The 25,301-nt window shown below is 44.3% G+C and overlaps 1 pseudogene; it reads right to left on the bottom strand.

The window, feature by feature from the left end:
* Positions 1 to 19,456: 19,456 nt before the first annotated feature.
* Positions 19,457 to 20,029, bottom strand: LOC101963565 (myosin regulatory light polypeptide 9 pseudogene; annotated as a pseudogene).
* Between the last annotated feature and the right edge of the window lie 5,272 nt (positions 20,030 to 25,301).

Below are 25,301 nucleotides of genomic sequence, written 5' to 3'. Positions count from 1 at the left end.
AGCCACCAGGTGTAGAGCTTGGTGATAAATGGGCCTCACACGAGCAAGGGTTCAATCCTGGGTTCAATCCTCAGCATAAAACAAACAAATAAACAAAACATACACACTAACCCCCCTCCTGACTATGCAAGCTTATTTTTGCTTTTGTTTCTTATTGTGGTTCTGGAGGTTGAACCTAGGGCCGTAAACACTGAGCTATGTTTCCAGCCCTCTTCTTATTTTATTTTGACACAAGTTCTCGCCAGATTTCCCAGGCTATCCTTGAACTTTTCATTCTCCTGCCTCAGCCTCCCGAGTAGCTGAGATTGCAGGCATGCACACTGAGTTCAGCTTGCAGGTTTTAATCTGTGTCCACTGGCCTCTTGGAAAGAGTCTTGGCTCAGGAGCTGAAGGTTCTTGCCTAGAGAGATCGCTGAGGACAAGAACAAGTATCCATTGAGTGTTAGCAAGGTACCAGCCGTGGGGAATTAGGCATTTTTACAATCACATTTGAACAAAACACCACAGCAAATCTGTGAAGTAGATTATAGGTGAGGACAAGAAGGTTAGAGAGGTGAGGAACTTGTCCATGTCCCAGGTGGCGAAGAGAAGAGAGGGTTCAGAGCCAGTTCTGAGGCCCTGGCCCTTGCCTCTGTGCTTCCTACACTTTTCTGAGCACCGCCTTCCTCACCCAGGAATGGGGAGGAGCAGTGCTCCCAGGTGTCCCCTCCAAGGGGGATGAGAGAACTCGGGGAAGGAACAATGCTGTGCGACAGTGATATTTTTTGAGAACACCAGCAGGGCCCAGCATTCTAGGATGATTCTGCACTCTCCCTGATATTGAAAAATACTTAAAAATTTCCATTTAAGAAATGCCCAAGGCCCAGCCTGTTTCAATCATGTAAAAACCAATATCAGTTTGGAAAGGTTATCTCTGCTTTTCCAATTCCAGTCAACATTAAAAATGCAAATGTTTGCTATTTAAATACAGCCCTTGGCCACCAGCTCAGAGTGTTCAGGACATAAGGTAAACCACAGCGACGCCCATCTCCCATCAAGGGCTTGGCTCAACTCCTCCAGAAGGAGGCAGAGGACATCCAGAACAGTCTTCATCACACCAGGATGATAGCATCCTTCCTGCCCCATGAAGGGCAGGGTTCTCGAGATTGCCCAGACCATGAACTAGACATCCATTCATGAGGGGCAGGGACACTTGGTTTTTCCTTGTCCTTGTGCCACCCCCCATACCTAGTGCCTGCTTCAGCCTATGTGCTCAGGGAATATTTGCTGAAGAGATGAATTAATTAATTCACCATCTTTTGGGGGATGTCCTGTCATGTCCAATGTACTGTTCTAGCTCTTTAAATTGATACAGAAATGAGCTATTTGGGGAAATAAATCACGAGTAATTTACCACCTAAGGAGGATGGTAAGATTTGCAAATAAGTAATAACATGAAATAGAAGCAAGTTAACCTTAACCACACTATTACTTCTAGAGGTTTGTCGATAACAGTTCTTTGAACATATGCCAGAGAAGAATGCTTGTAAGAGCGGCTTGGAGGTGCCAAGAACCATTCCCAAAGTTGGCGCATGTCCTTGGTGATTTCTAGTCACACTGTGACCTCCATGAAGGCTGGTGTGTGTGTCTTCTTCAATTCTGCACCCCAATGCCTGGATGGGGCCTGACCCATAGTGGTAAATTAGTATAAGATGAATCCATGAGTGACTGTTAGGAATCACAGTGAATCATAACAATAAACTTTATTGGAAGTTTGTGCCAAATATTTTATAATGTGCATGTGTGTATGCGTGTGGTGCTGGGGATTGAACCTGGGGCCTCATGCATTCTAGGCAAGTACTCTACCACTGAGCCCACACCCCTAGGCCAACATCTTCTTAATTAGTTATAATAGACAGGAGACTGAAACCTCATCAGTTACTAGGTCAGAGGGAATTTAATGTAATGGATTATTAACTAGGTATAAATTTTTCAACCAGGAATCTGAATGGGTAAAATGAGAAGAGTCTTTGTTTGGGCTGGCATAACAAAATACCATAAATGGGGTAGCTCATAAACAGCAGAAATGAATTTCTCACAGTTCTAAAATGCTAGAAAGTCCCAGATCAAAGCACTGGCAGGCTCAGTGCCTGGCAAGGCTTATTCTTTAGATCCTAGATGGCATCTCCTTCCTGGGTCCTCATATGGCCAGGCAGCTTTGTGAAGCCTCTTTTTTGAGGCCACCAACCCCGTAAAATCATCTCCCAAAGTCCTACCTCTTACACCATGACCTTAGAGTTCAGCATGTGAGTCTTGGGGGGACACAAATATTCCAACCATAGCAAGAACAGAAATAGCAATTGCAAAGAGCATCCACTCATTTAGGGATGAGGGACCACAAGAAGAAAGTTTAAATTAGTAAAATTCAGAGGGATAGAGAAAGAAGCCTGAAAGCTGAACCTGAGACTACTGGAGAGGGCACCTGCCAGGGTGGTGCAAATGTCTGGTTTGGATAAAGCAAATTCTGCTAGCACTGCAAAAACTGCACACTGGCTCCTGCTACTACCGTAAGGAAGACTTGCTGCTGCCAGGGTTAAAAAGCATTGCTGAGGGTCGGGGTTGTGGCTCATTGTAGAGTGCTTACCTAGCATGTGTGAGGCACTGGGTTGGATCTGCAATACCACATAAAAATAAACAAATAAAATAAAATCATTGTGTCCATCTACAATTAAAGAATTTTTTTTTTTTTAAAAAGCAAGCACTGCTGAGCTGGGCATAGTGGTATTTGCCTGTAATCCCACTGGTTTGCTTGGGAGGCTGAGATAGGAGGATCACAAGTTCAAAGCCAGCCTCAGCAATTCAGCGAGGCCCTAAACAACTTAGTGAGACTCTTTTCTCAAAACAAAATATAAAAAGGCTGGAGATGTGGCTCAGTGGTTTAGTGCCCCCTGGTTCAACTTATGTTACCAAAAAAAAAAAAAAATTTTGCTATGGTGATGTTCTTTGGAAGACAAAAGACAGGAAGCCCACAGAATGCAGACTGGAAGGAGCACATTCAGTTACAGGGGCTCTGTGTAACATTTGTCCTTACTGGCAGAACTTCAGAGACAGTCATCTAGCTGATCAGAAATGTAGCTTGCACAGACTGAGGCCCAACACCCCAGAGTGCAGAGTTTCGCAGCTGAGACACCATAGCTTCAGGACGGTACAGGAATCTTCCCATTAATGTTGTGCAGTGCAAGGACCGCTATCACTCTCATTATGCAGATGAGGAAACCCAGGACCTTAGGAAAGTCAAGGTGACTTGCCTAGTAAGCTAAAGTGGCAGAGCTCTGATTGGAAGCCAGGTCTGTCCACTCTTAATGGCAATGCTATTCCAGATTTCCTTTATGTTAACCCAGTGTCAGGGGACAGAACAGATTTGAAGTTCCAGTGTTGACAGGTTGGCAGGGTGAGGTGAGGGATTCAGGTGTCACCTATAAGAACAGGGGAGAAGGCATGGGGGAGTCCTGACAAAGTCTCCTGATGTGCCACCAGCTGTGATGGGACCTGCTTGGGGCTGATGGCTCTTGCCATGGGTGCTGCAGGTGCCACAAAACCATTTTCTTGTTAGCATGTGAAATAAGTCATCCCTTACTTTACAATTCTCTTAGAAAGTTTAGATCTTTGTTTTTGACCCCAAACTATCCACCCAACAAACTCCTCTCCATTCCTCAGTGTGCACTTCAGTTCCCCTGAGAGGGCTTCTCCATCTCTGGGAGCCAGTCAGGACCCCATGGGGGCCACACAGGGCTACAGACTGCAGGATGGGTTTTTGTCTCTGCACCACACCAGTCTGTGGCCCCGCGAGGGCAGGCGTAGGTAAGACCCTACCTGGCACATGATGGGCACCCAGGGTCTAATGCTCATTATAGAGGCTCATTTCTTCCAAAAACATGCTTCATGGGAGCACTGCAATCTCAGGACCATACTTGGGACTTACTCTCTCACTTTCAGATGCTGAAAAAACAGGATAGAACCAAAACCTCCCCGGTTTAGCCCTTCACTTCTCCTCTCCTCAGATCCATTCTTCACACTTCAGGAAGATGCAAATGAACACCTGAAGTCCTCACTAAAACTTTTTTTTTATTTAAAATATTTTTTTAGTTGTAGATGAACTCGATACCTTTATTTTATTTAATTTTGTATATCTTTATTTTGTTTGTTTATTTTTATGTGGTGCTGATGATAAAACCCAGTGCCTCACATGTGCTAGGAAAGCACTCCACTGAGCCACAATCCCAGGCCCCCAACTGAAACTTTCCCAAAGCTTCCTTTTGCTCTTAGGATAAATAACTTAAGGTCCTCCAACACCAGTCCCTGTCCCTTGCAGCCTAGCGTCTCACCACTCCTGATTTCCCTCCTTCTTTTCTTCCTTCCAGCTACTGAACCTGTTTGAGTTTTCAAACTCACCAGCTCTTTGCATCCCAGTGTTTGGGTAGAGGTGGGGTTTTCTCTACCCAAGATCTTCTCTTCCTCCCTCTGCCTGAGTCCAAGCTACTTATCTTTCAAGTCTCAGTAGCTGAGTCCCTCCCCCTGTGAGGTTATTGTCAGGGAACTTGTTGCTGATGCTTCCAGAGCAGTAGGTTCCTAATTATGGCCCTATCCACTGACAAGTAGTGGCCTGCATTTGGTCAGCCTCCTGACTTCAATGTAGAGCTCCCAACGCTTGGCAGATCCTCTATAAAATCAATTAGAATTGGTTAATTTAAAACTTAGAAAACAACTAAGAGAGGTCTCTCCAAGTGGTTTTGAAAGTCACGTCTCCTTTAGACACAGTGAAGGGTCCAGGGGCTATGTGACACGGGGACCTGGAAAATGGCAGAAAGGGATCTGGATGTGGACTCAAGGTTTGGATCTTGTACAGTCCTGGGGCAATTTGTTACTATGTTAGTTCCTCCATCTCTAAAATAGGTATAAAAATGCCTGTCTTTCCCAACACACAGGGTGGTGATTGCATGGCATGTGCACAAACCAGGGCAAACTGTATAGTGCTGAGTAAATGTCAGACTTAATCAATCTCACCACCATTGTCTTCAGGAGTCACTCCAGGCCGTGGCCTTGCTGACTTTCTTTGCAGTAAGTAGCAAAGGCCTTGGTGGGTCATCTTCTTTCTCCCCTGGAGCCAGCTGTAGCCACTTACACAGAAGACATATCAAAGTCGCCACTTTGCATTCAGCAAGCTCCCCTTCTGGGAGAGACTGGAGAAAAAGCCAGGAAGCTAATCTGAACTTGCTACACCCAGCCCCAACCCTGTGCTTGGCTCCTTTGAGGTAAGGGCTCAGCTGGCCTGCCTTTTTTTTACATTCATGAGGCCCCTGCTGACTGTTTCTGCTTGGGATTTTTTTTTACTGTTCTCTGTGTGTATGTGTGAGAGAGATGCCTTTGATAATAAATAGGATCCTGCACCCTTGTCACTCCAAGCCCCTAGGGCATTAAATCAAGATGGAGCGCACTGAACATATCCAGACACAGGGCTGGGCCGTTCCAAAGAATTAAAATCCTCCTGAAAATGACACCTTAAAAAGGCAAAAGACATTCACAGAATAAGCATTAATGATCCCGTGATGTGTTAGGTATTTGACATTTTTACATCAATTAAACCTCACCTTAACTTACTACCCCCACTTTATAGATGAGGAAATTGGGGCTGAGGAAGGTTTTTGTCAGATGGATGGGTGGATGGGTAAATGGGTGGAGTATGCACCATGATGAGTGGAGGGATGGACGGTTGAGTGAGCAGATGGATGAGTGGACAGGTGGGCAAATAAAAGGAGACATTTCCTGCCAGAGTCCAGAGGAAGTGTCTGCCTCACTCCAGAAAAGCAAAGTGGCCATGTCACACACGGTTTCATATTGAAGTCCCTCACAGGAAAGGGCTTTGTGTATCACTAGGCAAGTTCAAGACAAGGCCAAGCCGTAGCAAAGTTGTTCCCTGGAGCAGTGGAGTCACTTACTTTAGACTTCAGATTATAGAGAGGATCTTTCACTTTTTTAAATTTATAGCTTTAGAACCAGAGGAATTTGAGCTCTGCCACTTACTGACTGGTGTTTTCAGTGGGGTTTCCTCTAACCAGAACCTTTGTGAACATGGACAAATTACTGACACATTTGTGCTTCCTTGCCTCATTTGTAAAATAGAGAGCTATCCAACTTTACTTTGCTGTTAGCTTTAAATGATCTTACTCATATAGAATATCTTAAATATAAGTCAGTTTTCTGCTCTTTATTACCCAAGTAACACAAAACTACTGTGGAGATGAGCTAAGGGTGGTTAGAATCTTCCCTGAAGGTGGCAAATCCAGATGTGGTGGAGTTGCTCCTGAGCCTAGCTCTATTCCTCTGGATTTGAGAAAAAAATTGTTTCTCTCCAAGTAGCCAAGGAGGAAATCATGAGGACAGTGAAGGTGACTCCTACTCTTGATGGTCTCTAAACTGTGGCTTCATTTCCAAGGCACCTGAGAAACTCAGGCTTGGACTCTCTGAGCCCTTTTCTTTCCCTTGGGAGGGAGGACAGGGGCAGGGCAAGCCATGAGGGGGCAGAAAAGGGCAAGAAGCTTAAAACCCCAAACAGTCAGCAAGGCAGCTTCTCCTCCTGACTCACCCTAAGGAAGGATGGAGAAGGAAAATACATTCCCCAGTGCCCCAGTCTGGCTGGGCACAATTCAGGAGTCACTTGTCAAAAGAAACTAACTTTATTTTTAGAACTACACACGCCAAACAAAACAGCTCCTCAGGAAAAACCCTCAGAGCCCAACTGCCACCACCTGCTTCCCACAAGCCTCTCACCCCCACACCAGCCTCTCCACTCCTCCAATCCTCCTGCTCTTGAGTCTGATTGGCTGGGTCGCGTGGGCAGAGCCAAAGAAGTCCCCCAATGAGCAGCTCCGTGGTCTGAAAGGCAGGGAAACAGCCCAATGAGCATCACTGCAGAGGAGCCAATCAGCTAGATGTTGCTGGGGCCACTGTGAGCCAATCATCAGCCGGCAGTCTGAAGGGCGGGGAAACAGCTCAATGAACATCACCGCAGAGGAGCCAATCAGCTAGATGTTGCTGGGGCCGCTGTGAGCCAATCATCAGCCGGCAGCTGGAAGTTTGCTGGAGCCCCTTTGGCTGTGGCTCTCAACACCCCAGACTGCTTCAGGATAGGATGTGGAGGGTGGGGTGGGGCTGAGGTGGGGGTGTGGGTGGATGGAGAGCTTGGGGAGCTGTGGCTGGGGGTCTGTCCCAGAGTTGCCCAGAGGGGATGGACCTCTGTAAACACATAAAGACACGCATGAAGATAAACTCTTCTTCGTGGGAAATTGTAAGTAGGTTTATTTTCCACTCATTCATTCATTTTCCTAGAATCAACATGGGCCTACACTGAGGAAAGCAAAAACTGAAGTCCCTTGAGGAATTTGATGAAGAGCCGGAGAAGGTAGAATGAATGAATTCCATCACAATGATGAGCACATAAGCGCTGCTCTGAGAATTTTGTGTTTTGTCTGGTAACGTCTCCCAACACCCAGACACAATAGGTATTACTGTGACTCCCACTTCACAGTTGAGGAAACTGAGGCTTAGAGTAACTGGCCCAAGGTCACACAGCTTGAGGAGGGTGGAGCTGGGATTACAGTGCAGGCAGTCTGACTCCTGAAGATGTGCTCCTGGGTATTTCACTGAGTCCTTACCATCTATTTCCAGTTGACACACAGGCATAGGTGAGTGTCCCTTACCAAGGCCTGGCTCCCAGGGAGCAGCCCCCACCCGCTGCCAGCAAGGTGCTTGCTGACCCAGCACCCTTTGCTGTGGGGCTGCTCTTATCTGGCCTAATCTCTGTCCCCATTAATCTCTCTACATCCCCTATTTTGTTCTTTATTTCTCTTGTCACCCCAAGGCAGAAAGAGGCACAGGAGACTAGTGGAAACTAAAGGGTCCGTGTCCCTCAGGGCCAATCACTTTCCCAGCAGCTCTGGGGCTGGGGCTTGCTCATGGATTCTCTGAGCCCAAATCCCCTAATCCTGAGAGGCAGTGCTCATGACCCATGGGATGAATGGATCAATCTGATTTTTAGTCTTTGGGTCATAATAGCATCTGCCTCCGTCAAGCTTTGTCAGGGAATGGAACAAGCTCTTGGTACCTCATCTCATTATCTTTAGTTTAATTGTCACAACAACTGTAGGAGGCAAGATTACCCATTTATAGATAAGAAGACCAAGCTCAAGGTTTCTATGTCCAGCTCAGGTGGTGACACTTAGACGGGATGACAAGCTAGTCTGACCCCAAGGCCACATCATCATGCCGTTTTGTCTTTCTTCCTTTACTTGAGATTCCATGAAGAGTGGAAAGGCCATCCTATTCCCACTGCCAGGGAGAGATTGCGGGTGATGGGTGCTCCATTCTAAGACACCTCTCCCACGCGGGGTCAGGCTTTAAGGGACAGGCCTGACCCAAGTCTCTTACTCCAGGAGACCAAGGAGTCTCCTGGGAAATGCTTGCCCCAAGGGATGTGACCAAGGCTGATAATCAAACGCAGGTTGACCCAGAGGGATACACACTGTCCCTCCTTTACTTTGCCCTGGTTTCCTCAGTCTCCACCTTTTATTCTTCTGTGCCTGGGTCTGGGAAAGGTGGCCCTAGAGTAAATGTTGAAAGAGCAGAGTGGTTCAAGCCCCCTGAGCCATTGGGAGCCTGAGGCTTGAAATTCCCCTTAATAGTGGGTAACACAGCAGGGAAAGGAACTCTACACCCCCCACCCCGGGGTTTTCCTTAAACACTGTAGGACTCAGGTGTGCTGAGGGCATGGACAGGAGCCAGGTACACAATCCCAGTAGCACAGATATAAGTGCTGGGGTGGGGGGCGGTGGTGTGGGTGGCAGAAGGCAACAGGACAGCACACAGAGGTCTCTGGGAGCCACTGAACTGGTTGCTAACACAGGAGTCACTGTGTGGGACCTCCCAGAGGTAGAGAGAGGTTTGGGTGGTGGGAGAAGGTAGTGTGAGAACCACCGGGTAGTGCAGCGGGGAGGCCTGGAGCGAGAGCCTGCCTGCACGTTATCATTTCTAGCCGCTAAAACTCTTCCTTTCAAAGGCTCCAAAGACTGTGTTCCTGCTTCAGGGCAGGAGGTTTTAGAACTACAGTACAAATGTCGGCATTGTCCCTTCTAAAAGGAACAATTCAACACCCCCTTGGCTGGGCGGGGAGGGGGATTCCTGAGGCATGTTTTGTCCCACTCCACTCCCTCCTGGCTGTCCAGGATAACCGGGCCAAGTGCCAGCAAAGGTCAAACGCATGCCAGCCTGTGACCTATGACCTATGGCCCAGCACAAAGAGCCGGGTTGGTCAGATTCCTGCCTGAGGAATTTGAACCAAGAAATGCTGAGACATACAGGCAGATAACAAACAGTGGGGCTGGAGGCCAAAGGAATGCATTGGAAGATTCTATAGGGTGGAATTCAAACTGCAAGAACCATGTGGGGAGGAGGGAGACCCAGAGTCTGTGGAGAACTGGTTAGCAGGTGTGCTGCGAAAAGTCAGTTGTGAGGAAAGACAGAAAGGTGGGGATAGAGACAGAGACACATGGACCAAGAGAGACAGAAGCTCCTCAGCAGGGCCTCTCGGTCCCTGTCCCCCAGCCCAACTCCACCTCTCTTCCTAACCTAGCTGAGCTACTGAGGGACAATGGTCAGTGACTTCCACCCCAGGATGGTTCTGGGTTGCTAGGGACCTGAACCTCAGTCCTTGGTGACTTCATAGGTTTCAATGACATTGAAGAGCCCCGTGAACAAGGCAGAGGGAGTCTGAGGTGGTGATCAGCCTCCTCCCACCACATCTGAGGCAACATTCAAAGGGAAGTTAGCTTTGAAGGTTTCCCGCAAGCTTTGCTGGGCCTCAGGAAGCGGAGCTGGAGTGGTAACTTATGTGGGTACAGGAGCTGGACCGTCTCAAATCCCAACTCAAACTTCTTTTTGGGGCCAAAATAAGTAGGTTTTGGAGAAGGAGACCTTGACTAGAACAAGGAATTCATAACAAAAGAAGTTGAGGGAAATGGCCTCTCCTGAGTCTTGGCTTCCAGGTCACTAATGAGAACAGAATCAGACCCTCCTTCCTTAGTTATTGGGGGTGGCAGGAAACTGGAAGACCCCCAATTTACCCCCAGACCTCTCTGGCCCAGGGTGAATCCTCTCCTGTAGCCCTGGTGATTAAGTACATGGACTCCCCCATGAAAGGCTGGCGGTGGAATGGGAGGTTGAGGAATCTCTTTTCCCATGGACTAGTCAGCATGAGATGACCAGCGTGGGCCTGTCCATCCACAGAAGCACACTCTTCTCTCTGTCGCCCTTGGGGGGCTCTGTGGGGAAGGAAGTTTTCAGAGTCACCCTGCAGCAGATAAGGCCTTGGTTACAGGCTTATTAATAGAAGTGTGTCCATTTTTTTGTCTTAAAATAGCCATAGAAAGTTATTTTCAATGAGCTTCCACTTGGGTGGTTAGATGGCTTTTTATTGTCTTCCTCTCAGGAGAGTTCAAGAACTCGCTCATATTTTTCTGTTTCATTTATAGCAAAACAGTCATAACAGGAAGATCCACTGCTCTGTGTAACTTCCTGAGTCAAGGATTCCAGGCTGTCTGAGGTGTCTTAGAGTCTAGCGCCACCCCGTCTGTTCACCTCTCCCCACCCCCGTGTCCTTGACGGGGAGTCGTCCAGCCTCAGCCCACACTGCCGGATAGAGGGGCCTCCAGGCTCCAGATGGAGGAAGCCCAAGGAAAGAGGCCTGAACTGGGGCCAAAAGAAGTAGGTTTGGGGGAAGGAGACCTTGACCTAGAACAAGGGCCTAGTAATAAGAAAGCTCTTTCTCCACCTTAAACCCTGCCCTTTCCTTCCCACTGCCATCCTTTCTCTCCTCTCTCATTCCAGCTCCAAATCCTGTGTGGCCATGACCTTCTGGAGCCCTCCAACCATTGAGAACACACTCCTTTGTTCCCCCAAAGTCTCACAGAAGGCTCTCAGCAGCTTTCCTCTTAACAGGAGTCTGCATTTCCTCTGCAACCCTTCGGGAGAAAGGGGCTCACAGCTCTTCAGCACAAATGGCGTCTGGATTGTCTGGGCTCCCTCATCTACATCACCTCTCACCCCCCCTCATTTCTCCCACCAACACCCTTATCCAAGCACTGAACCTGTCCAGTGTTCATTCACTGAATTACTTGCAACCTGGTTCATCGTCTTCCTCACCAGGTCACGTCCTGCGTCATCCTCAGAGTTTTCATTTCTCAGGGGAATCAACCGATTGGCCTGTATATCTTAGATTTCTTTAACTCCAGGGGCTTTACTTCCACTGTGCTTCGGCCACCAAGGATCTTGTCACACCCAGACCCCACCCTGGATCTTGTCATGACAGTCTCTTCCTTGACTGATGGCTGCATTCTCCCATCTGATGAGCCATCTCAAGCCTCACACTCATGACATCTGTAGTTTGACCTGTAGGAGACCCCAGCCCTTTGGCCCTTCCATTTCCCTTAGTCTCTCTGTCCTCCTGTCTGGATCCTGTGATCATCTCCACCGTGCTCACACCAGTACTACTATTTCCCTTTCATTGCTATATGGCTGTGCCTTTCTTGCCCAAAAAATCCAGTTATTTTCTTCCAGTTTCAGTGAGACCATTCCAGCCAGCTCCTCACCAGGTGCCCTGCACCTCCCCTTCTCCTTTGCATCAACTCTCCCCCTTCTCTGTCATTTTTCTCCTGTCCTATGAATCCTTCTAATCTACTCCATCCAGCAAGAACCTCCCTAAGGCCAGGGGTGGTGGTGTATGCCTCTGGTCCCAGTGATTCAGGAGGCTGAGGCAGGAGGATTACAACAAGTTTGAGGCCAGTCTCAGCAACTTAGTGAGGCCCTAAGCAACTTAGTAACAACCTGTCTCAAAATAAAAAAATAAAGCTGTGCAGGGTGGTGCACACATGTAACTCCAGTGGCTTAGGAAGCTGAAGCAGAAAGATGGCAAATTCAAAGCCAGTCTCAGCAACTTAGTGAGGCTCTAAGCAACTTGGTGAGACCCTGTTTCAAAATGAAAAATAAAAAGGGCTTGGGGGTGTGGCTCAGTGGTGAAGTCCCCCTGGGTTCAATTCCTGGTACCAAAATAATAATGATAATAATAAAAATAAATAAATAAAAGAGCTAAGGATGTAGCTCAGTGTTTCAACACCCCTGGGTTCAATCTCAGTACCAAGAAAGAAAGGCAGGAAGAAAGGAAGAGAAAGAAATGCCTTAAACCCTCTTCTGTCACCCCCCAATACTTTCATCTGTTCTTGTTGTCACCCCTTTTCTCACCCCCTGCACGTATCCCAACCCAATGCACTCTGGCCTCTGTCCTGACCACTCCACAGAAACTGCTTTCTCTAAAGTCACAGTTTCGGACACTGTTGCTGTATAACAAATGACAAATTACTCCCAAACTTAATATCATAAAATGATCATTTTATTGAGCTCATGGATTCTGAGGGTCAGGAAGCCAGACTGATCACATAGTATTGGTCACATGGTCTTGTTTTTCTCTGCTTCACCACAACTGGAGCCTGATTGGAGAAGACCTGAAGTCTGAGAGTGACATGGCAATATGGCCTACAGTCATTTGAAGGCTCATTTGCTGCCACGTTTAACACCCCTGCTAGGACGGTGCCAAGACCAGGTCTGCCAAGAACAGACATAGACATGGCCTCTCTAGGTGGCTTGGCTTCCTCACTGTGGAGTGGTCTCTGGGTGGTCTGACTTCTTACATGGGGTACTCCAGTGAGTCAACAGACAAGGTGGAAGCAGCAGCATCTGTGATGTCTCAGAAGCCATTGTGACTATTAAGAGCTCAGAAGTCACATAGTGTCACTTCCACTCTACTTCATTAGTCAAAGTGGTCACAAGCCACCCCAAATCAAGGGGAGAGGGGCTAACCTCATCTCTTAATGGGATGAGGATGAGGTCACATTGTAGAAGAGCATGTGATTGGAAGTGTTGCAGTCATTTAAAAATACAATCAGTGTAATGGTTTGGATGTGAGGTGTCCCCCAAAAGCTCACATGTGAGACAACATAAGGCTCAGAGGATAAATGATTGGATTGTGAGAGTCTTAACCCAATCAGTGAATTAATCCCCTGATGGAGATTAAATGAGTGGTAACCAAAGGCAGATAGGGAGGGGCTGGAGGAGGTGGGCATTGGGGGCATAGCTTTGGGGTATATGTTTGTATCTGGGGAGTGGAGTCTCTTTCTCTTCTTACTGATTATCATGTTAGCTGCTTCTCTCTGCCATCCTCTCTCACCTGTTCAGCCTCACCTCGAGCCTCAAGGAATGGAGCAGGCCTTCTATGGACTAAGACCTCTGAAACCATGAGCCCTCAAACTTTTTTCCTCTACAGTTGTTCTGGTCAGGTGCTTAGTCACATCAGCGAAAAACGTTGACTAAAACAGTCCATCACAGACTTCATTGACGGTCCAACTACTAAATCCAAGGGACATTTTCAGTTAATACCTTGATCTCTGCTGGATTCGTTGTTGTTGATGATTCCCTGCCTTGCAAAACTGTCTGCCCCATCCATCTGGGTTGCCACATTCCTCCTATTCTAGACAGACCTCTGTCCATTCCCTCCACCCTTATCTTCTGCTGTGGGAGACCAACCCCGCACATGGCTGAGTTAACTTCCCTGCTGGGCGATGTGGCATCAAGCACCCATGCTGCTAGACTGCCCCGCTCTTCTAGGGTTCAAGTGACTGTGTCTTTCTACAGCCCCGTGGGTGGAGCTATGCTCACCTGTTTCTTTGTAATATTATCCTCTGCTCTGTTTAGGATAGAATGTTCCATGGAAGTGCCTTGTGTTTGTCCCCTTTTCTTACTGTGCCCTTGGGTGTGGCCTACCCAGATGTCAGTCAACCTGCTGACAGTGGACATAATGAAGATAGACTCAGCCCCCTGAAACCTGACCCCTTGCCTCATTTGAATAGCTTCTCATCAATAAAAGGGGTCAGCGTGTGCTCTCGTTCTCTCTCTTCCTGCGGACCCTTAAGGTCAGAGAAGCCATCACAGCAACCCCAAAGAAAAAGGTATTTGTGTCTCTTGTGTGGTTATTTTGTGCAACCCAGTTAGCCTAGTTTACCTGGAATGACCCTTGATTGTTTTAGTCGTGAACGAAACCTGGCAATCTGCATCTCTGTCCTCCTCTTAAGGAGAATGTTCTCCAAGGATGTATACTCAGCCCATAGCTTAGGATACTTTGGGCTTAGAGACCCCTATTATGAATTTAATTACTAACTACATACCATTAACTCCCAAATCTACCCACCACAAGCCCCTTCCCTAGTGTCAGACTTGCATACCCATAAGCCTAGTGGATATGTTCTAAGATCCCTCAATTTAGGCTTGTCCAAAGTTAAACTCAACATCTTCCACTATAAACTAGTTCCTCCTCTGGCATTCTTTCTCTTAAGGGTATCTAGTGGCTCAAATTTCACTCCTTTTCTGTTACCTTTCACATCTAATTATTTACCCAGTTAGGCTCATTTTGTATTTTAAATGCTTCTATGAATTTTTTAACATTTCAAAATCAGAAGATTAAGAACCAGAGAAGTTATTACTTTCCAAGGTGAAACAGCTATGGTCTATTTATTCTTCCATTGTTAATCAAACATTTATTGAGTACAACTTTGTTACAGGAACTGAAATGAAAAAGCTTGTAAGACATGACTGTAAAGTCTGACTCTGGTTGCTTCCAGAGGAGAGTCAGAAGGGTAAGCGGTGGAGTCCAGGAAGATGTGATAAATGTTGTGATTATAGGGTACACTGGGAAGAAACACCAGGGGTGGGAAGTGTGAAAGTGGACTGTATTTGATAGTTTTCTATTGCTATGTAACAACTTTAGCTGCTTAGAACAACAAACTTTTAGCTCACAGTTGCTATGTCAAATACCCAGGGGCTGCTTAGCTGTGTACCTCTAGCTCTGGGTCCCACAAGGCTGTAATCAACGTGTCAGCCAGGGAAATAGTCATCTGAATGATTGGCTTGGAGGGTAATTCAATCCGAGATACTTGGCTCTTGACAGGCCTTGAGCCCTGTTGGTTCAAGACGGGGCTACTCCCAACAAGGCAGCTGGATTCCCCCACAGTCAGGGTTCTGAGAAAGAGAGAGAAGAAAGGGATCCCAAGATGAACCAGGCTTTGTATAACCTAATCTTGTCAGTGACATCCCATGAGTTTTGGGATATTCTTTGTTAGGAGTGAATCACTAGGTCCAGACCATGTTCAAGGAGAAGAGATTGCACAAGGGCATGATTACTAAGTGGAGGGGATCATTGGGGGCCATCTCAGCAAGTATCATAAGAGACAAAGGAGATTCTTATAGCAGGTGATACCTGGACTCTTTTTAGGGGTTATCCAGATAAAGAACTAAATAGACTGTCTTCTGCAGAGAATGCTGAATGTAAAATCACCTGGCAGTAGAAGAGCCCAAGGCTGGAGGAACAGCCAATCCATTAAGGTTGAAGGGTTGGCTGCCATCTATGCTAGGGAGCAAGCTGCCTTTGCCTGATGACTTTGCCACAGTCCACTGGATAGACTGTGCCTCCCAACTAAATGTCAAATTCCTTCCTTATTATGCTCTTGTCTGCTCTGTGTTTTAAGCAAATTTTGGCTGATTAATCAACATTGAATATTTTACATACACAACAAAGCTTCTTTTCATAAGATAAACTTACAACCTCTTTACAAAAGTGGCCCAAACCCTTCAGGATGATTTCCCAGTAGAGCGCATTTATAGATCATTACAAATGCAAGAAGCATGACCCAAATTTTCAGTTATCAAAGGGTGGAGATTCTCTCATACTTTGGAATGTGTTTATTCAACTTTTAAATAAAATTTTACATTGAACTCTGAGTGCAAAATGCACACCCAACAAAAACTCACAAAGTCTTGTAATCATCGTGCAGGTTTTTAAAACAGAATGTTGTCACTCTGCAAACTTCCCTTGTGTCACCTCCCAGTTCTCAAGTCCCTCTTCCCCAAAGATAATTACTATCCTGATTTCTATCATCATTGAGTGGTTTTGCCTGTTTGAATGTTGTATAAATGGTATCCTTTAGTCTATACTCTTCATACTTGGTGCTCATCATTTTTATTTTTTTGGTATCAGGTATTGAACTCAGGGATATTCGATCACTGAGCCGCAACCCCAGCCCTACTTTTTTGTATTTTATTTAGAGACAGGGTCTCACTGAGTTGCTTAGCACCTCACTTTTTGCTGAGGCTGGCTTTGAACTCGAGATCCTCCTGTCTCAGCCTCCGGAGCTGCTGGAATTACAGGCATTTGCACCCAGCTCATCATTCATTTTTGTAAGATTCATCCATGTTGTTTGTGGTAATAGGTGGTTTGTTTACACTGCTATATAGTATTTCATTAATTAAACCATAATTTATTTATCTATTCTACAGTAAAAATATAAATTATTTCCAATTTAAAGAAACTACAAGTAGTGCTGCTATATCCACTCATGATCATGCCCTATGGTACACATAAGTACACATTTCTGTTGGACCTAAGCCTTGGAGTGGAACTGCAACACTATGAGTACATGTAGAGGTAGGTTTATTAGATGTTGGCAGTTTTCCAAAGTGGTTGCATTAATTTACACACCCAGGGGCAATGTTTATGAATTTTATTTGTATGACACATCTATATCCTTGCCAATAGTTCATACTATCAATATTTTTACACTAAGCTATTCCCAAAGATATGCAGTGACATCTTACTAAGGTTTAATTAGCATTTGCTCAGTACTGCTAGTAAGTGGCTTTTAAGTTGTTGATTTTTTTGTACCGGGGATTGAATTCAGAGGCACTCAACCACTGAGCCACACCCCCAGCTCTATTTTGTATTTTATAGGAGACAGGGTTTCACTGAGTTGCTTAGTGCCTCACAATTGCTGAGGCTGGCTTTGAACTCACGATCCTCCTGCCTCTGCCTCCTGAGCTGCTGTTGATTTTTAAGGTATCTTCTTTTGCAATGTGTTTGTTTGTACTTTTTGTTCATTTCCTTGTTGGATTGTCTTTTTCTTATTGCTTTGAAGACATCTTTTACATTTTATATCAGTTTTCTAAGACAGTACCCCCTAACAAAGTATCACAGACTGGGTGGCTTAAATAATGGAACTTTATTGTCTCACAGTTCTGGAGGCTGCAAGTCTGAAATCAAGGTGTGGACAGATTTGGTTCCTTCTGAGGGCTGTAAGAGAAATTTTGTTCTATGCCTCTCTCTGTTCAGTGGTTTGTTGGCAATTTTTGGAATTCCTTGGCTTATAGATGCCTATCTTAATCATTACAAGGCATTCACCCTATCTAAATTTCTCAATTATGAACACATCAGTTTCATTGGATTAGGGCCCACTTACTCCAGTGTGACCCCATCTTAACTGCTTACATATGCTATGACCCTATTTCCAAATAAGGTCACATTTTGAGGTGCTGGAGTTAGAAACTTGACACTTGTAGTTTTAGTAATATACATGTTGTTTTTTTTTTTAAATCTTCCAGGGATGGGGATATAGCTCAGTTGGTAGAGTGCTTGCCTTGCCTTGCATGCATAAGGCCCTGGGTTTAATCTTCAGCACCAAAAAAACAAAAACAAAAAAAACCAAAAACTTCCAGCTAGGCACAGTGGTGCATGCCTGCAATCCCAACAGCTTGTGAGTTTGTGACACTGAGGCAGGAGGATAACAGGTTTGAAACCATCCTCAACAATTTAGTGAGATTGAAGCAACGTAGAGAGTCCCTGTCCTAAAAAAAAAAAAAAAGAAGAAGAAGAAGAAAGAAATCTTCCAGTTTGTGTTTTGCTGTTACACTCTCTTAATGATATCAAGGAAGACTAAAGATGGCTGTAAGTTGTTTTTCATTCTCTAAATTGAGAGTTGACATTTCTTCCTCCTTCTCTTGAGTCCAGGTTTTCCCAATGACTGCTTAAACAATAAAACATGTTGGAAATGAGGCTGTACCATTTCTAGGCCAAGTCTTTGAGAGAAAGAACACATTCTTCCCTCTTAGAAGACCTGTTCTTGGGATATTTGCTTGTGGGGTATTAGGCTGCAAGAAACCCAGGCCACACAGAGAGGCTCCCGAGTGAGCATTCCTGGCTGAACATCAACCAATAAACAGAATTAACTCCCAGCACTGTGAAAGAGCCACCCTGGACCTTACCGCCAAAAGAGCTCTATCCAAGCCAACATGTAGAGCAGCAGAGATGCCCAGCAAGCCCTCTCAATCTGTGGAATCATGGGAATGAGTTGTTCATAAGAAATCGTTGGGTTTTTTGCATCAATAATTTTTTAAAAATTTGTTTTAATTAGTTACACATGACAGTACAATGACCTTGACATATCATACATTTGAATCACGTGGGATACAATATCTCATTTTTCTGGGTATACAGGTTGCAGAATCACATTATTCATGCATTCACATATATACACACAGTAATAATTATGTCTGTTTCATTCTACTATCCTTCCTATCTCCCCAATCCCTTCCCTCCCCTCCCATCACTTCTCTCTACCTAATCTAAGGTAGAACTATTTTTTTTTTCCTCACATCTTCATAGTTTGTATAACAATGAGGGTCTCCTTCCGCGATCCATGCAATTCCCTTTCTCCCTCCCTTTCCCTCCCACCTCTCTTCCCTATCTAGAGGTAATCTTCTTCCCATGCTCTTCCTCTCTTCCCCATTTTGAGTCACCCTCCCTTATATCAGAGAAGACATTCAGCATTTGTTTTTTTGGGATTGGCTAACTTCACTTAGCATAATATGCTCTAATGCCATCCATTTCCCTGCAAATGTCATGATCTTATTATTTTTTAATGCTGAATAATTTTCCATTGTGTATATATGCCACATTTTTAAATCCATTCATCCATTGAAGGGCAACATCAATAATTTTTTAAAAAATATTTATTCTTTAGTTTTAGGTGGACATAATACCTTTATTTTACATCTATGTGGTGCTGAGGATCGAACCCAGTGCCTCGTGCATGCTAGGTGAGCATTTTATCACTGAGCCACAACCCCAGCCCCTGCATCAATAATTTTTGATTAACAAAATTCTTAATTTCTAAAAAATTTTATCATAAAGTTTAATCATGATTCAGAAAAAATTGAGCAAATAACTTTCTCTAAAAAAAATATTTTGACTCTGCGTAGACTGCAGTTATTGGGGGTGAGGGCAATGGTAACTTAAAATTACCCTATTTTCTATTCTGAAAATGACAAAAAGTCCCATTTCCAGTTTGATTATAAAGATACAAGAGACTCAAAATGACTGAGAATAAATACAAAACAAGAAAGGCAAAAACTGTAAAGCTAAAGGGCATACAATAGGCTCTAAGAGAAAAAAACTCAGAAATACCCAAAGTGGCAACAAGAAACATTTGGCTGGAATTTGAAGTTCTTTTCAGTCATCTTTGTCTTTTGCTACGTGTTTAAGAATGTACACGAACTTGATGTAATTGAAATTCCCCTATCTGTCAATAGGGGCTTCTCTGTACAGCTCATCCACTTCCTTATCTGTAAACCAATCGCCCATGAATGGTCAGCAACTCTCTCAGGTAATCCTCCTGAATGGTGCCAGTAGCTTCTTCATCAAAGCAAGCAAATGTATTTCTATTAACATCTTTGGGATCTGAGTCATTTAATTTCTCACCAAACATGGTGAGGAACACGGTGAAATTGATGGGTCCTGGAGCCTCATTCATCATGACATCCAGGTATTCATCAGTGGGATTCTTCCCCAGTGAGGCAAGCATATCATGCAAATCTTCCTTGTCAATGAAACCATCTCTGTTCTGGTCAATTATGTTGAAGGCCTCTTGAATTCCTGAATCTGTGATTGGTCAAACATGACAAACACATTGGATGTACATGTTGTGCATTGAGGGCACTTCTTGGTGGTCTTGGTCTTTGCTCTTTTGCTCGACATGGTAGTGGTTAAATCCATGAGAATCAAGCACCTTAGCAAATCCCTTGATGCCTCTCAGGTCTTAATTTTAATGTATTCCCAACATACCAATCTTTCTCTTTAGTGTTGGTGCTTGTGTCCTGTTTAAGAAATATTTGCCTGCTTCTAGGATGTGAAGCTTTGTTATCATCTAGAAACTTTATTGATGACCTTTTACATTTTAATCTACATTGTCTAAATGATTTTGCGTGTGATATAGTTCGTGATATTTGTGTATGATACAATGTATTGTGGCATATTCCCTTTGAATTTAATAATAATGATAATGCTTTTGAATTTAGAATTCAATTTGCCTATAAAGTACCAGTATAGTAGTAATTTAACATCACAAAGGAGTAAAAGAAAATTTGAAAATTTATTTTACCTATCTGCCATCTCCTCACTCCCCATCAAGTCTCAAGGAAATGGACACTTAATCATGTATTCATCCATAAAACATCGAGCCAGGATTTATATTTACACATGCCAGGAACTAAACCAGAGGCTGCAACACACCAGATGAGATACAGGCACTCTTCTCACATAATTACAATCTTTTGGGGATAAATGAAAAACATTTAATTTAAATTTTGCTGAGTGTTATGAAAGAAAAACAGATAACATGAGAATGGAGACCACAAATCCTAAATCTAGGACTACAGGTGCATCAGAGAGATTCCTTGCAGAAATGATGTTTAAACTGAGGCCCAGGGGATGAGTATTACTTACCTAGAGAAAGAATTGGGAAGAAGAAATTTCCAGAAAAAAAAGAAAAAAAAAACATGGCAAAGAAGAATCCAAAGTATTAGTGGAACTGAGAAGAGTCTTGTGTGGCTAAGGGCTGAGAATGTCAGAGACACAGACGAGACTGAGGGATGGAAGAGGCGAGACTTATGAGCCACCTTAGAGAAATCGGGACTTTTTTTTTTTTTTTCAGAAATGGGAGGCACTTTGAAGAGTTTAAGCAGGGGAGTGACATGATGGGTCTTGTGGGTGTTGAAGATCGCTAGGGTGCCTTATATGACAAGGTAGAACATAAGCAATATCTGATTCAGGCTTCAAAATGCCAGGTGGCTTCAAGGGAAAAGTCTCATTGGCTTGAGGCATCAGGAAGGACTTCATAGAGGAAGTGCAGATGGGCACCAGCAACTGGGCAGTGGAGTCATCTGGACATGGGAAACACAGTGGGCGCATGTGCATGAGTTGGGAAACAGAGAAGGAGGAGGCAGAAGGAGCAGCTTTTCCCACAAAGCTGGAAATGTATGTGGCATGTTGGGGGCATGGCTGGAGGATCATGGGGTGTAAGTCTGGCATGAGGGGCCCAGAGGCAACAGTGAGTAGTTTATAAATAATGACTTAGTCGACTGGTTACTCTAGAAGACTAAACCTGAAGTAAAAGACTCACGTGCAAACAAATTTTGGGGAAAGCAATCCCAGGGAAGCCAGACTGAGGGAAAAGTGGAGTGAGAGAGGAGAGTGAAGAACAATACAAAGCACACAGGGAAGCAGGTCCTCGCTGAGCTAAGGCAAATGCTCAGTCTCCCAGGAAGTTCTCACAGAGACCCAGGGGGCAGGAGATGAGAGCTGTCACGTCTCAGAATGTTAACATTTCTGTGCTTCTGGCACATGTGATGCTGTTGGATTATGCCCGAAAATGACTTAAGGGACCAAGAGCAGCCACCTGAATGCAGCAGCAGTGGTTGGCTTGGCCACGGGAGCAGATGGGACACTCTTACCATAAGTCAATGCACAAATGTGGGGCTCAGATGCAGCACCCACCCACCCAGCCCAGAGGACGCTGTGAGTCAGGTAGGGCCAAGTCTAGCTGCTCTCTGGGCTGCTGTGCATTTGTCTATGGGAGGGGCATGAGGGACTTTGAAGGCCTGAGGAGGAGTGATCATGAGACCAGAACAGGCAACAGGGGAGAAGTTTGCAGCAGAACTTCCAGAAAACACCTATGGGAGCATGAGTTCAATAGGAATCGCACCAGTGAAAGCAGAAGTGGAACTGAGCAGGGAGAGCTTTGGATGGTCAAGCAGATCAGGCGAGGTCTCAAGTAGCCCGAATGGAGCTTGGGGTCAAAGCCTGGCCCTGAGAGGAGTCTTGCCCAGGAAGGACATGGCCAGGATTCCCACCTTTTTGCTCAGTCATTGGATGGGAGCTGCCCAGAGGAGAGGAGCTGCACTGGAGCCAGCTTCTTCCAGCTCACAATAGCTGACTATTACATTTTCAGAAATTTTATGAGCCAGAAGTTGTGCCTAGCCATGAATAAAAATTAAATTATATAAACTTACAATTAAATAGAATATATTTTAAAAATACAATATGGATAGCAAATAAGCACATGAAGAAAGGTTCAAGATCATCAGCCATTTGAGAAATACACATTAAAAATGTGATGAAACACCTGTGCATACACATAGCTAAAGTTTTTAAAAATATATTGATAATAACCAAGGCTGGTGAGAATGAGGAGCTACTGCCTCTCTCATTCATTGCTGGTGGCGATGGAAATGGAATAACTGATCTGTTACTTCAGTTGGGAAGTTTCTTATCAAGTTAAACATGACCCAGCAATCTCATTTCTGCATTTTTATCCTAAGGAGATGGAAATTTTTGTTGACACAAAAACCTGGGCAGTGTTCCAGACATAGAATGTAAAAGAAAAAGTTTAATAATCAAATTAAACTTAAGAGTATATATGGCTGTAGCTGTTACATTGTAAATATCACAAAAATTGGAGGAATATTCTAGTATTTGCAAACTGTTATCTGATTCACAAGGAAATCACCAATGCCACTGAAGAATGAGTGAAGTTCCCAGGATACATTTTGCTGTTTTAATTTCATATTATTCCTTAATGTAAACAAAAATATCAATCAGTTTTTTAAAACTTTTTTTTTGTACTCAGGATTGAAGTCAGGTATACTTGACCACTGAGCCACATCCCCAGCCCTATTTTGTATTTTATTTAGAGACAGAGTCTCATTGAGTTGCTTAGGGCCTCGATTTTGCTGAGGCTAGCTTTGAACTTGTGATCCTCCTGCCTCAGCCTCTCAAGTGAGCCACTGGGATTATAGGTGTGTGCCACTGCACCCTGCTACCAATCAATTTTTATGTCAGATCCATACTGATTTGTTAAGTGCATGTTGGGTACAATAGCTTAGATATGAGAGATAAAGAGCAGCAAAACTTTCCCGTGAGAATTAATTGGCTCTATGGAATACATAACAGAGTATTGTATATTGAATCATCATTGAGAAATTATACATTATACTTCTTCATATCAGTAAAATTTATAATAAACTGATTCTTACACATGCATGCAGATACTTGTACAATCCATTGTCATTATTTTCAGATTTTTGTATTTGCAAATTCATCTGTGTTAAAATTGACCTGTGTGAATTTCAGTCAATACCTACTGTGCTGTTATGGTCATTCGTAGACATGAAAGGAGTGGCAAAAATTTTGAATTGGCCAGCATGCACAGCTGGGTCGGACAGCTCTGCTTTTTGCTCCAGCTCTCATCTTGTAAGCCTACTCTCTGCAGTTTATCTATTGCCGTGTTTTTCATATGTTTGTGCTTTTTTGTGGATAATTTCGGAGTTTAAAATAGCCCCCAAGTTTAGTGTTCAGGTGCTATTACTAAGCACAAGAAGACTGTGGTGTACCTTATGGAGAAAATATGTGTATTAGACAAGCTTTGACCAGGTATGCATAATGCTATTTGGCTATGAGTTCAATGTCAACAATATACACCGAAAAAAAGTGTCTTTCAACAGAAAAACACACAGAAAATAAGATTAAAGTATTTCCCTCAACACCTTATCCTCAGTTTTGCTTTCTGAAGTTTTAGTTACCCATGGTCAACCACAGTCCAAAAATATTAAATGGAAAGTTCCAGGAATAAATAATTTATGAACTTTAAATTGAGAACTGTTCTGAATGACATGATGACATCTGGTGCTGCCAGTTCCATTCCTCTCTGGATGTGAATCATCCCACTGTCCTGTACACCCAGCACTCCTTTAGTCATTTAGTAGTCTTCTTGGTTATCAGATCAACTATCACGATTTCACAGTGTTTGGTTAAAGTAACCCTCACATAACAGCCTAAGGCTATGTAAGTCACAATACCTGTGACATCCATCCTACTTCATCTCCTCACACAGGCACTGCATCATCTCAAAACATCACAAGAGTGAGTACAGAACAGTAAGATAAGCAGGGGGGGAGTATTGCCCTGATTAACTCAGCTGGGAGCATGCATGTTGGACAATTTTGAAGAGAGACATATTCACATAACTTGTTACAACATAGTGTTATAATTATTCTATTTTGTTATTAATTATCGCTGTTAATTTCTTATGTCTTTATAGTTAAACTTTATCACAGGTATGCATATACAGGAAGAAAAACAGTACATACAGTGTACATCGTACATGCATCCAGTACGGGGGCTTGGAACATAACCCTTGTGGATAAGGGGAGACTATTACATATGTTAATGGGTTGATGAAAATGTGACCATAGTCTCACAGGGATCTAACTTTGTATTTCAGCCAGGAGGAATGGTTCAGTATTCACTATTTGGTGTTTGAAGCTACTTTTCAGGGCTTACGGAGAACTATAGAGAAGCATGACAAATGACCCCACTGCGAGCCTGTTGTTAAACCTTACCAGCACACCATGACTGAGGCCCACTCTGCAGGAATTGCCACACTGCTGGCAACCAGGCAGTCCTGTCATGGAATAGGGTCTGAGTGACATATCTCCATGTGGGCCCCAATTTCCAGGCCTTCAGTTAGAGAAGTTCAGTCTTCAAGGTACAAGTTTGAATCCATATCTTCAATTGACTAGGCTAGTGAACTGTACCTCGTTCCATTCAGCAGGAGAATGACAGCTACTTCACAATTTTGTTGTGAGTCCCAGTGAGACAGATCACGTATGTGAAATGATCAGCACAGTGCAGAGCATGCAGTAGATGGTGAACACATACAAATCCTCCTACACTTCACTCCAAACTCCAGTAGGGGGCGGGGGTAGGGAGACTCTCCATTCTATCTGCTGCTCACTCCTTTGATTGCGGAGGTTTGGGCTACAGCAGGGTTGTTCCCATTCTAAATCAGCGTTCAACATAGACCCTCACTGTGTGAAAAGCCCAGGCTGGGTTCTGAAGCAGAAACACCCAAACCTGAGATGCTAGAACACCTGCTGCCTGAAAGGCGTTGCTTCTTTCCAGGACCATACAAGGAGTCTGCTTCCTAAGCTAGCTCTTGCTGCCT

Source organism: Ictidomys tridecemlineatus, chromosome 11 (genome assembly GCF_052094955.1).
Source record: "Ictidomys tridecemlineatus isolate mIctTri1 chromosome 11, mIctTri1.hap1, whole genome shotgun sequence".
In the NCBI taxonomy this organism is placed as follows: domain Eukaryota; kingdom Metazoa; phylum Chordata; class Mammalia; order Rodentia; family Sciuridae; genus Ictidomys; species Ictidomys tridecemlineatus.
Note: the sequence above shows the minus strand (reverse complement) of the source record. Positions and strands in the feature narration are given on the sequence as shown.